The following is a 14,434-nucleotide window of genomic DNA, read 5'->3' as shown; positions in this document are numbered from 1 at the left end:
AATTTATCTGAGTGTGAATGTGTTTCTGAGTGTCTATATGTATTTGCATAGTGTAAATGTGGAATTTTAAACACAAACTTTCAACAAACTTGCCTAAAACACTTTAAAGCCCATGCACAGGGAAAGACACAGTGTTGTGCTAGGAAATATGACCCAGTTTTTCAAATTAGCATGCATGGAGTTTGGCAGCTGAATCTTAGGAGGCCGCATTGCAAATGTAGCTCTAATTGTTTACAATGAGTTCTGCTCCGAAGTTATTTTTTTAACAATTAGCATTTAGAAAGCCCTCAAGGATATATTTGTCTAAGTTGAAGGACTTTGAGATCTGCTTGGTTAGGTGATGGTCTTTTCTTTCTTTCTTTCTTTTTTTCTCTCTCTCTCTCTAAAGATTTTATTATCACAAAAACCTTCTGTTTTGTTGCTGATTTAAATGAAAAAATTAATGCATACTCATTTCTTAAAAATCAAAATCACCAAAAGGTTTAAGGAAGGCAAATATTCACACATTGTCCCATTTAATCAAAATAAAGCCATAAATAACATTTTGATGAATTTCACATCCATTTATGCTTAAGCTATTGAAATTAATATTCACATAAATTTCCTACTGACTTTGTAAAGTTAGTAGTGTGCCATAATCATCTGCAACATTTCATATAGAAGGGTATAGAAATACCATTTTATCAGTCATATTCCAATGGGGAGGAATTATGCATGTGTTTAGCAACACAGCCACAGCAAAGGTATAATGTAATCTTATGTAGATGAGAAAGGAGGTAAACAGTCTGTGTGTTTGCTGTGTGTACACATGTTCATGTGTGGGCATGTGTATGTTGCTTTGTGTACATGAAAGCCAGACATAAACATCTGGTGTCTTTCTCTGCTGTTCACCACCTTATTTTTTAATTAGAGTCTTTCTTTAAATCTGGAGCTACCGATTGGATAAAGGCTGGCCAGTGAACTCAGGAGAACTCCTTCCCCCTTAGACGTAACAGATTTGTATCATCACACCAAAATTTTAATATTATTACTAATTAAATATGCTTTCAGACAATTTCAAACATGTATGCAATGCATACTGACCATTATCACCCCTCCACCTTTTTATACACTCTCTTTTATTTTTTTTAAATGACGGTGCTTGGGATTCTGAGACACATCTAAATCTTGTGCTTTATGTACTGAACCATCTCCCCGGTCCTCAAAGGTGGATGGTCATTATGAAGCTCATCTGGATTGGTTCAGGGGCAAGAGGTCAAATAGGCAGCAATATAAAACTAAAACTAGCTATGGCATATCAAGATAATGCAGGTAAGCCTAAGCCTTTGAAATAGAGCAATGCTTTGCAAGCTTTGCTAGAAAGCTCCATTGTCCTCCCATGTCTAAACTTCAACCTTGGTAATACTTGCATACCAATGTGTATATATATATATATATATATATATATATGAAAATTAGGAAAGATAGGGAGAACTGTAGGGGACAAGCACAAGAAGACTGACAGAGTCAACTACATAGGCTCATGGAGGCTTACAGAGATGGGAGCACCAACAGAGGAATATTCATGGGCTGAACCTAGGCCCCCTATGTATATGTACCTGATGGGCACTTTGATCTTCATGTGGGCTTCCTGCGGAGTTGAGCCAGTGCTGTCTGTGACACGGCCTCCATTGCATGCTTCTCCATCACTTCCTCCTCGTGGGACTGCCTTGCCTGGCTTCAGTGGATGAGGATGAGCTCAGTCCTGATTTGACTTGATTGCTGGGGTGGGGGTGGGGCTCCTCTTTTCCGAGGAGAAGCGGAGGGGGACAGGAGAAGATGGCAGAGCTTTGATGGGTTGGTGTGTGTGTGTGTGTGTGTGTGTGTGTGTGTGTGTGTGTGTGTGTGTGTGTGTGTGCACGTGACTCTCCCTTTCTGAGGAGAAAGGGAGGGAGGATGGGAGGAAAGAGGGTGGGAAGGTAGGACTGGGAGAAGAGGAGAAAGGGGGCTACAATCAGGATATAAAGTGAATACATAAATTAAAACAAATTTAAAAAAAGGAAAAATGTGAGAAAAGTACATTATAGGAAAGAAAGAAAGAAAGGAAAAAGAAAGCACACAAGCAAGCAAGTGTATTTGATCTCAGAATTTAAGGAGGCTCTCTGGGCAATGCAAAAGGTATGGCATTGATGCTGAACCAGATCTGACATTTTGAACAGAAGAACCAAGAGCTACAACCAGGAAGAGTACTCTGACTTGCCCTAATCCTATACCTGCAGGGCCTCAGTATGTCTTCTAAATCTCACACACACACAAATCCTATTACAGCACTTCCAACTTACAGGCATAAAAAACAGGTTATTCCTGGGAATTAAAGGCCTCCTTAAATGGAAACTTTCTATGGAGGAATTTCAATCCAGCATCATGGATGCTTTGGCAAGAGATCACATCCAAAGACCTTCTGGGTCTGTGTGATCCGGCTGCAATGCGGACATGCTCTATATGACAGTATGATCTGGCTGGAATGCAGACACACACCTTTACTCCCACACAATGAAGGTAAGGTTAGATAGAAGAAAACAACCGTGTTTGAAAGTGACAACCAATTGAGGAGCAGACAAAGTGACAAATCAGAGTAAGACTTGACAGGAACGAGTCAGACGTAGGATACACCCAACTCTCACTGGAATAGAGACAGAAAAGGACAGAAAAGAGAGTCCTACTTAAGAGCGGCACAAGCAGAGAGAGGAGGTTTTTTATTCAGAGTTTCTTACTGGGACAGTTTTACAGAGACAGGTTGCAGAAAGAGCAAGCTAGACACAGGTGGAGACTGAATGAGCCAGAGAACAAGACAGAGCTAGAAGATTAAAGCATGTTGCCACAATTAGGTTGAGGCCAGGCAGAGCAAATCAGTCAGAATCCAGGAGAATCCAGCTTGAATCAGCCATCTTAGGGAGGAGTCTGGGCAGAACAGCTGAGCTGAACCAGCCAGTGAGAATTTGGAAAAGCCAGAAAGGCTTTCATCTCATCACCTCATCTGAGGAAATAAAGTCATTTACAATATTCTAAAAAAATAACTTTCACTTTATGTCAAATAATCCATTTTAGGAAGTGCACATGCTCCACTGAATTTGGGAACAGAGGTGTCCAGTGACATGCTTGTATATGCTTTGTTGTGATGTACCTTCTCTCTGGGCAACCTGCTGATGATGTTTGTTAGTTGTCAAAAGCTTTTAATTCTCCTGCCTTTAAAACTATTTACCTCATCTTTCCTCCAGAGCCCAGCTTAAGCTGAAGGTCATGTATGAGTGTCCCTAGATGTATGAAACTAATCTGTGGTGCTCTGGTGTGACCTGTATTTGCTTTGCTGCAGCCTGTGAGCTGGCTGGGGCAGATGTCATCCTGTGTGCCACTCTGTATCTGTCACTATCTTTGACCTTGAGAGAAGACAAATATTTTGCTTATCATTGCACCAGCTCTTTTTAAAATAAATGCCACACAGTAGGTGAGCAACAGAGCTTCTTGAGTTAACGTAATTATACCATTATATAAACACAAAAGATGAGTTGTTTTTCTTATATTACATTCTTTATTTAAAAGATACGTTCTGACTTTTGGCCTATAAATTGTTCCACTAAAATGGACCAGACACTGGCCTGATAAAATATTTAGCTAGTGTGATGGAAAAAAGATACTTGAACACTTTTCCCAATAGAGTTGCATAATTGGCTAAAATGTGTTCAAATAAAACCCATTTCACCTTGAAATAAAATGTCTTAACATTTTCTTATTTGGCTTAATGATTTTTTTAAGCAGGGCATCACTCAGTAGACTATGCTAGCCCAGAACTCACTATAGCCCAGGTTGGTCTTACACTCATAGCAATCCTCCTGTCGCGTCCTTGAGCATGCTGGAACTATGGATTGACCTTTAAAATCAACTAAACAAACAATAGCTATGCAATGAACTTGGACCAGAACTGAGACACTCTATAGAGTTCATTGTTATATTTTGAAAAAGTGTCGTGTGAGATAAACGTCAGCATTGCTGCGCATGACAGCAGATTTACATTCATGCATTGTCCAGGATATTTTTACAAATACTTGTTTCAACGTGAACACTAAGACTACAAGCCTGGTACGTGAAAAGCTTGATGCGAGACTATCCTGTTTACTGTTACTGCTGTACGTATCAAGCTGTTCATTTTGTGCCATTCTAAGACATCGGCTTTGGGAACCGTAAACGTGTGGCGTATCTGTGAGGGGACAGACAGTGTTTGCCCTGCCTGACTTGGTGACAGCAGTTGCTTTCTAAATACTTGCAGTTTGATTTTTCTACCAAAACAAATGAAGTTTAAAATATGTTTCTGTTTAATTTTTTTAACTTCAAGACTTTATAATAAATTTTAATTATAAAATAAGATTTGTGTCAACGTTGCTTTCTTTATTAACATTTTAGATGTTAACAATGTATATTTTTCATAAGCCAGAATATCAAGACTAAATTTTTTTCCAAATAGCGATTTTAGTCTTATGAAGCCAGATTTTGAAAAAGTACAACCATTTGACATTAACTTTAATGATCCTTTCTTATATTTTCAAGCAACCAAAAAGAACAAATACCAAACAAGGTGAACACTCATTTCATTGAGAAGAGTTTGATGTGTTGGCTATATGCCAACACTCTCATGAGTGCAGCTAGAGAAGAGCAGTGTAGCCTATCTCTTTCCTTGCTGTGAAGTTTTAGACATGGTGAGTTGTATGTGGAATTTTGAGGTGAAAGTCTTGAGTATTTTCTCTCTTATATTTCCTCCAGCAGTTAAACCTCATACTTTATTTCTGACTGTGAGAATCCAGGGTAATTTATCTATGTCAGACCAGCTACGCCGAGAAGGCCGACAGGACACAATGATGCCCCAGCTGGGAGGAGATGAGCCCCAACAGGCGATGGACTGTGTTTGAAAATACCTACAGCATTCTAGCACTTTCTTTCTCACAATTCAGATTATTTTTCCTCAGGGCAATTATACATGAATGCTTTGGCTATTAACTTTAAATAAGTAATGCTGATTTCCCTAATAATAAACAGAAAATCCAGTTCTTGATATTATTCACCCATATGTTATGATCTTGGTTATTGAAATTAAGAGATAACTAAAATATGGCTTCTAGCATTATAGGTCTTCGAAACTTTACCCCCACCCTCATGCTAAATATAAATATTTTGTGTTCCACCTTATATCTTTTACTCTTCTTTCTTGTCTTGAGATGTAACTTAACGGCTTAGGTTTATTTTTTCTAGTATGTTTTTATGTTCTTTTACCTAGACTTAGGGAAAAGGTTATTGTTAGATTCATTTCATTTGATTTCTTGAATCACCTCTTACTTGGCACCTCAGCGGATTTATTGTCACTCACAGACTAACAGACTGATAAGCATAGTGTAAAAGAATTGAGAGCAAGGAGGTATGGCCAATGGTAATTATAGTTATTTTGGAATCAGGTGCTCTATCTCTAGACCTGTTCTTATTTATTGTTTTCCCTAGAATATGGGGCAATGCCAAGAACACAGAAGGAAATCAATACATTTCCCAAGAAAGCACAAGTACTCACTCCTGAAAGAGGAAAAGGGGCTGGGTTAGAAATCAGCCTCCAGCTGGTTCCTCCTGAAATGAGTCCGATGTCATAGTCTTGAACTGTGGTAGCTATTTGGGCTGAGAGAAAAATAATAGACAGAGAAAGGTGTTATTTACTGTACTCTGCTTCATTCCTTCTTCCCAGTGGAACGTAGAAACAGTGAGGACAAAATATGATGTCCTTGGTATTCTCTGGTGCTTGTAGCAGTCTGAGAGTTTTTGTGTGCCTTTTCCTGTAATTGCAAAAATCACAGGTTACATTCTGTTAACGTCTCATCCAGTGGCCTTTAACCCCAGTGATTCTTCTGGGCCTGCCTTGTAAGATGAGAGCCACCTCCCATTTCTTCATGCATGGCAAACTGAAGATGTGAAAAGAGCATAACTCAGGGAAAGAGAAAAAGAGAAAAGAGCTAACTGTTTACAACAGAACTCGCTAAGTTCTCATGCTACTGCTTAAGTTTGCAGGAAAATAGATTGGACGGTACAATTCTGCCTAGATATTCAATAAAAGACAACCAGAAGCAAGTGCTATAATTCTCAGTAGTGAAACTCATATCTAATGACCTGTTGAATTCAATGCTTTTTTAGATCATTGGATATTACACAAAGAGGTTGATACTGATTTAAAATAACATCTGGAAAATGTGAATTTTATAATGCTCCACTTTCTAAAATGTTTTTAAAACCAATGTGATACAATTAAAATACATAGAAAATTCAAGCTGAGTGTGGTGGCACATGTCTTTAATACCAGCACTCAGCGAGGCAGAGACAGCCAGATCACTGTGAGTTTGAGGCCAGCCTGGTCTATTAAGTGAGTCTAGGTCAGCCAAGGCTACACAGAAAAACCCTGTCTGGAAACAAACAAATGCACAAACAAACAAAAACAAAAGAAAGAAAGAAGAAAGAAAGAAAGAAAGACAATTCCATAGTGAGAAGCTTTGTTTAGTGTGGCAAGTGAAAATTACTACAGAAAGCTACAATCAATGAAGTTTTTAATCATCTGTCTGTCGTCCACGTGCCTATGGATACACCTGTCAATCAGTATGCATTTGTTTGTAAGCCTGAAAGCTGCGGGGAGGGACTGTGGCCTCAGCTGAAGGCTTGGGAATAGCAAGGGCACAGGGCTTAGGAAGCTTAGTTCCGGGCCGATGATCCCGTCAGAGCTATGGGGTCATCCTTTCCTCTGCTCTGTTGAGATAGCCAGGTGCTCAGTGGGCCGAAGACTGCGTACTCAGGATGTGCAGCATGATGCGCTGCTCACCTTGAGGATCTGAAACACCCTCGCTGCGCGTCCTGGAGTAATGCTCAGCCGTAGCCATCCTGAAATCTATTCATGGTTACTCTTAAAATTAGCAATATCATCTCTCATGCTACAGCAAGCCAGTCCGGCCAGACTACAGCCTCACAACATGAACGCGTTCGGGCTTCTGAGAAGAGGAGCCATTCTTCCTGACACTTTTCTTGTGCTTCTTTTTTTTTTTTTTTTTTTTTTTTCCGAGACAGAGTCTCTCTGTTTTGCCTTAGCTGTCCTGGACTCATTTTGTAGACCAGGCTGGCCTTGAACTCACCTGCCTCTGCCTCCCAAGTGCTGGGATTTAAAGGCGTGCGCCACCACACCCGGCCTCTTGTGCTTCTTATAAAGACAAAATAGTGCAATTAATTTAGCATTCTCATAATAAACACAACAGTAAGTTTTCAATAGCTTTTTGAATGGATACCAAAGCCATTGCCAAAGCGTGGTTTAGTTGACACATCTCAGCAGGCCCCAGTATCTAGATGGAGAAACTTAGTCCACGGGTCAAGGGTCTCCAATTGTTGCGCTAAGTAGTTAGTAAGCAATAACTGGCTTGAAGACCATTGAGGATGGACGCTTTCTCATAATCAGCTTCAGATACCACCCACCGTGTTCCTAGTCACACAGATTAAAAAAACCTTTTTATTGGTTCTTTGTGAATTTTACACCATTCACCCCAGTTCCACTCATCTCACCCTCATACTCACCCTTCATACTTGCCATCTCAGCCCCAGCAGGAAGAACAAATAAATAACCTCATTGGAGAGGGTGTACTGTGTAACAGTGTGTCCAATAGTACACAGCCCTTTGTTCTGTGCTTACAAATGTTCTTTGCAATGAGTCGTTGGTCTGGCACAAGGCCTCTGGCTTCTGCTACACCATCAATGCTGGAGCCTCACAGGTACACCTCTAAGATATCCTGTTGTTGCCCTGCGTCAAGGCTGTCCTGAGGTTTTGCATCTGTAGGACCAGCCCCTTCATGCACTCCAGCAGTTTGTTCATGAGTTAGGTGCTGGCATGGGCCAATTAAGAAACCCTGCACTTGGGCCTGAAATCTGTCTAAGCTGGTTGGCCAGAAGGTTGCCCTGCTCTCAGTCCCTGGGGGCCTGTTCACCAGCAACCACTTAACCAGGGCGAACTCTACCCTGCTACGCAGGCAAGGTCCAGAGCCTGCTCTCCTGAGTGTTGCAACTGGTGAGGGACATGGCTGGTTCTCTCACTCATGACCCTGGGGCCAGCTCTCCTGTCTGCCATAGATGATGAGAGACAAGGGAGGGCAGGAGAGCATCTCTCCCTTGCCCATGCTGTGAGACAAGTTTTAGGGCCTTCTCCACTCACACTGTCAGGGCGGCTCACCTGAAATCCCCACACCCAGGATAATGAGATCTAGATCTACTGTGCTTCCCAGGTGAGGTTCAGGGCCCACTCTCTGAGGGGCAGGACCAGCTCTCCCGCTCTTGCGACTCCAGGGCCAGCTCTCCTGGCTGCAGTAGATGTCAAAGGGCGAGGGTAGGAGAGCGCATCTCTTCCTTGCCGACTCTGCCACATGAGAGACAAGTGTCAGGGCCAGTTCTCAGAGGCTCGTACCCTCTCGCCACTCACTTGCAACTCACAACACGTGTGCAGGCCTACTCTCCTGAGTACTGCTGCTGGCTAGGGGTGGGGTCAGCTGCTCTCAAGCCTACAGGACCAGCTCTCCTATGATGCCCAGGTGAAGGGTAGAGCCAGGTCTATACAGCCCTCAGATATCAACACGCCCTGGGCGGCAGCCCAGACAAGGGATGTCTGTTTGGCCTTTAGTAGCAAGAGACTCTACAGAGCTGTGGACCCAGACGTGGCCCTGGGTGGTGGCACAGACCAGGAGCCCACCGTAGTCCTAGGTGGCATCACTGGCTGCTCACATCAGGCTGGCCCTTGCTACTCTGGAGTCTCCAGTTCTGCCTGTCTTCACTGTGCCCATGTCTTTTTGTTTCTCTTCCATTTCCCCACTACTTGCTTGCATCTCTTAGTGGCACCTGGGGTCTCTGAGTGCCCAAGGCTGTCTTCAGAGTGCACTCAGGACTGTTATGCCCTGCACATGTGTAATGGCGCCAGGCACGGTACATCTCCGGCATGCTCTACCGCCACCCTGGCCTGTGAATCACCTGGCTGCTAGTCGTCTCAGGCTAGCTCCCTGTCCTGTCCAGGCATACTGGCCTGGACTGGTAGTGGTCTCGGGCTCCCTGTTTTTCAGGGAATCTTAGACTACTGATCCTTCAAGATGTTCAGAGGTCAGATGTTCCTTTGAGAATAGAAATAGTCCAACTCCTCTCTGCCACCTACTGACACAATGTGGCACAGCAGCCACATCGGCAAATCCTCTAGGGGCAGGTTCACACAGATCTTTTTTTTTTTTTTATTAATTTATTCAGATTACAACTCAATTGTTATCCCATCACTTGTATCCTCCCATTCCTCCATCCTTCCCGATTTCACCCTATTCCCCTCCCTTAGGTCTATGACTATATGGTCATAGGCTATCAAGTCTCATCTTGGTATCTTGCTTATTCTTTCTTTGAGTGCATCCCAAAACAAATAACCCCAATGGAGAAATGGGACTCAGAACTAAACAGAGAAGTCTCAACAGAGGAATGTCGAATGGCTGAGAAACACTTAAAGAAATGCTCAACGTCTTTAGTCATCAGAGAAATGCAAATCAAAATGACTCTCAGATTCCATCTTACATCCATTACAATGGCTAAGACAAAAAATCCAAGGTACACCACGTGCTGGCGAGGATGTGGAGAAAGGGGAACACCCCTTCATTGCTGGTGGGAATGCAAACTTGTACAACCACTTTGGAAATCTATCTGGCACTTTCTCAGAAAACTGGGAATAGGGCTTCCTTAGAACTCAGCTATTTCACTCCTTGGAATATACCCAGAAAATGCTCCACCATACAACAGGGACGTTTGCTCAACCATGTTCATAACAGCCTTATTCATAATAGCCAGAACCTGGAAACAGCCTAAATGTCCCTCAGTAGAAGAATGGATAAAGAAACTGTGGTACATTTACACTATGGAATACTACTCAGCTATTAAAAACAAGGAAATCCCAACATTTGTGGACAAATGGATGAACTAGAAATGATCATACTGAGTGAGTTAACCCAGAAGCAGAAAGACTCACATAGTATATACTCACTTATAATTGGACACTTGCCCAAGAGGCATGTCCCATGAAAGTCTTCACCTACCAGGAGATTGGAATAGATGTGAGGACATCCTATTGGGACTCTAGGTAAGTGAAGTAAGGGAGAATGGGGAAATAGAAGGATCCAGAGAGTCCTAGAAACCTACAAAAAGAACATCATGATGGACAGATTTGGGCCCAGGAGTTCTGCTCAAATTACTGCACCGACCAAGGACAATACATGCAGTAAGCATCGAACCCCTACCCAGATCTAGCCAATGGACAGGACATTCTCTACAGTTGAGTGGAGAGCAGGGACTGACTCTCACACGAACTCTGGGGCCCCATATTTGACCACTTCCCCTTGGTGGGGAGGCCTGGTGGCACTCAGAGGAAGGATAAGCAGGCTACCAAGAGATGAGACTTGATAGCCTATGACCATATAGTTGGGGAGGAGGTCCTTCTTGGTCACAGACATAGGGGAGGGGAAAAATGTGAAAGCAGGAGGAAAGGAGAAATGGGAGGATACAAGGGACGGGATGGCAGTTGAGATGTAATATGAATAAATTAATTAAACAAAAAAGAATTACTCTCAATGGGAATATCAATCACTTAAAAGAAAAATGCCCCTCAAATTGCTGTCCCTTCCAAATACTTTAAAAACAGTCTATAGCTAAACATGTAGCCTAGCATGACCGCCCAGTCGCCCTCACCGGCAGCGTTTCCCTCTACAGTGGCTCCTCTGGTCAGAGCTCACGCTCTCCTATCAATCTGTCCATTTGTCCTGTCCTTCACTCTGCACCTTTTAAGTTCCATCTCATTCCAAATGATGGAGAACAACACAAACATTGTGGGAAACAAGATGAAGACAGAAGTTTCACATTTCATAGGGCAGACAAACAAGAGATTACAATAATAGCCACTCATATATAGTCAATTGATTTTTAGTAAAGTGTCAATAAGGAAGTAAGCCCACTGAAAACCAGTAGATATTCATTCAGAGATAATAAACTCCAACAGCTGTCTCATATCACATAGAAAATTAATTTGTACTGGTTTGTAGATGTAAACTTGAGAATTAAAACAATAATACTTCTAGAAGAAAACAGCAGAGTACTGGAGAGATGGCTTAGTGGTTAAGAGCACTGGATGTTCTTCCAGGGAACCTGGGTTCAATTCCCAGAAACACATGGCAGTTCATACCTCCAGTTCCAGAGGATCTGAAATCCTCACACAGACAAATGTACAGGCAAAACACCAATACACATAAATAAAAAATAAATTACCAAAAGAAAATAGTTTTTTATATAAAAGGAAAACACAATAAAATATTTTAGTGACATGGGGACATATTACATATTTTATAGCCTAAGAAATGACTTTAAATGAAAAAAAAAGTGTACTGTAAGTTCATGACCCACAGATTTTCATTGTGAAAAGTGCACAATTCTAGGGCTGAAAATATTTTCATCTTTTTCATTACCCAGGCAGAGAGAAGCCATTCTTCTAAGAGAAAGTTTATAAATGTAGATGAGCAAATATATCGTCTCTTCATGGGCCATTCCCTCAGTGCAAGGCTGTCTTTAGATCTGCTCCAGTAGATTCAAATATTTCTAAGTGTTCACCCAATCAAGTGACTTCACAGTTTCTTTAGGCGATTTCCACAAACAATCCTATGTATGCGTCTTTAGGAGCATTGCCAAAATTTAAGGGACTATTTTATTTAGCCAGCATTTCAATTATAAATTATTTCCTTTGTGTCAACCAGATTTTGGGAGTGCATTTAATAAATTAACGCACTGAGTCACTCAAAGTAGCGAAGAGAAGCACACTGCTTTTACTGTATAGATGAGTTTAAAAACTTTAATTTTATCTTATTTAATCACCTTACAGCTCAATCCCAGCCCCCTCCCTCTTTTCCTCTCAGTCCCACTATTACACCCCCCTTCACTCTCATCTACTTTTCTCCTTCTCAGAAAAAGGGAGGCCTCTAAGGGGTGCCAACCTTCCCAGCCACCTCAAGTCACAGCAGGACTCTCTTACTAAGGCTAGACAAGGCAGTCCAGCTAGAGGAAAAGGATCCAAAAGCAGGCTACAGAGTCAGAGATAGCTCCTACTACAATTGTTAGGGGGCCCATATGATGACCAAGCTGCACATCTGCTACTTATATGTAGGGTGCCTGGGTCTAGATCACGCAAGCTCTTTGGTTGGTGGTTCAGCCTCTATGAGCCCACATGGGCTCAGGCTGGTTTACCCTGTAGTTCTTGTGTTGTCCTTGACTCTTCTTGCTCCCTCAATCCTTCTCCTCACTCCTCCACAAGGCTCCTCAAGCTCTGCCTATTGTTTGGCTGTGGCTAGGTTATGCTAGGCTCCTGTCCGCAAGCACAAAGAGCATCATTAATAGTGTCACAGGGTGTCTGTCTCCTGTGGTGTGTGTCTCAGGTTGGGCCAGTCATAGGTTTGCCATTTCCTCAATCTCTGCTCAGTCTTTAGCCGTACACTTCTTGTACACAGGACAAGTTTTAGGTAGAAGGTTTTTATGGGTGGGCTGGTGTCCTCCTCCCCCAACTGGAAGTCCCACCTGGCTATAGAAGGTATTGACTTCAAGCTGCATCTTCCCTGCTCTTAGGGACCTCAGCTAGAGCCACCCTCATAGACCTCAGCTAGGGCCACCCTCCTAGACCTCAGCTTTGGCCACCCTCATCGACCTCATCTAGGACCACCCTCATAGACCTCAGCTAAGGCCACCCTCATAGACCTCAGCTAAGGCCACCCTCATAGACCTCAGCTAGGGCCACCCTCATGGACCTCAGCTAGGGCCACCCTCATGGACCTCAGCTAAGGCCACCCTCATAGACCTCAGCTAAGGCCACCCTCATAGACCTCAGCTAGGGCCACCCTCATGGACCTCAGCTAGGGCCACCCTCATAGACCTCAGCTAGGGCCACCCTCATAGACCTCAGCTAGGGCCACTCTCATAGACCTCAGCTAGGGTCACCCTCATAGACCTCAGCTAGGGCCACCCTCATAGACCTCAGCTAAGGCCACCCTCATAGACCTCATCTAGGACCACCCTCATAGACCTCAGCTAGGGCCAACCTCATAGACCTCAGCTAGGACCACCCTCATAGACCTCATCTAGGACCACCCTCATAGACCTCAGCTAGGGCTACCCTCATGGACCTCAGCTAGGGCCACCCTCATCGACCTCAGCTAGGGCCACCCTCATCAACATCAGCTAGGGCCATCCTCATAGACCTCAGCTAGGGCAACCCTCATCGACCTCAGCTAGGACCACCTTCATCTACCTCAGCTAAGGCCACCCTCATGGACTTCTAGGGGTTTTCTTTTTCTCAGAGATGCTCCCCAACTGATTTCTGATTTCTGTTCTCTCTCCAGACCCTCCCTCTTCCCCCACCCCCGTTCTCCTCACATCTGATCTCTGCTACTCCTGTCACCCTCTGCACCCTCTCTCCCATACAGCTCTCTCCCCACATTGACTTCAGATGTCCATTTTATTTCCTTCTCTGAGTGAGATTCAAGCATGCTCTCTTGGGCCCTCATTGGTTTCTTTGAGTCTGTGGGTGGTAGCATGGTTTTCATGTACATTATATTTAAAGATCAACATTTCCTTAAAACAGAATTAGTTTGATGTGTAGTTAGAGACAGTGACACATGTCTCCTGTGCCAGAATCCGAGACCAACCTTCTGAATTTTTTTTTTAATACTACAGCTGTCTACATGGGAAATAATTATTGAATATTGATTTTGGCATAAGAAGAGTAAAATATGAGTTCCAGCTCCATTTCTCGATTGCTCTTTTTTTTGAAGTATGTATGTTAGTCTCTGCCATCTAAAATAAAATAGAGGTAATACATTTTTTTTTGGCCTTAGAATAAATTAAAAATTTAAGGCAGACAATAGTGATAGGAACACTTCCTGATTTAATAGTAATAGAAAATGTATACTATCATCATAATGGCTGCATCTGGAAATTACTAACTTGTATTAAAATTTATAAATACCATATTAAGACCTGCTAGAAAAAAGCAGGTAGATGGCCTGCATATTCTATGTTCTCCATCTTCCCTCCAGTCCAATCCCCAGCCTCATCCTTAGCTCTGGAGCAGAGATCCCACTGATCTTTCCCCTTTCCTGTCTATCCCCAAACCCAGTAGCTAACAAATATCTCTTCCTCCAAACTTCCTTCCCCCAATCACATCCCAGTATACCAGCCTCCAAGACCAGCAGGCATTCACTGGGAACACACCAGCTGAGCACTGCCCTAGAAGCAGGAAAGCTGATACCCTCACCACTCCTGTCTTCCCTTCAAATCCAATCTCCTCCCC

General features: G+C 42.9%; 1 non-coding gene across 1 annotated transcript; it reads right to left on the bottom strand.

The window, feature by feature from the left end:
* Positions 1-9,145: 9,145 nt before the first annotated feature.
* LOC127194917 (small nucleolar RNA SNORA17) lies at positions 9,146-9,281 on the bottom strand. The gene has a single exon (XR_007831309.1). It is a non-coding gene; the product is annotated as a small nucleolar RNA SNORA17 (small nucleolar RNA).
* Between the last annotated feature and the right edge of the window lie 5,153 nt (positions 9,282-14,434).

Source organism: Acomys russatus, chromosome 10 (assembly GCF_903995435.1).
Source record: "Acomys russatus chromosome 10, mAcoRus1.1, whole genome shotgun sequence".
Classification (NCBI taxonomy): Eukaryota; Metazoa; Chordata; class Mammalia; order Rodentia; family Muridae; genus Acomys; species Acomys russatus.
This window is presented reverse-complemented; position numbering and strand designations above follow the sequence as displayed.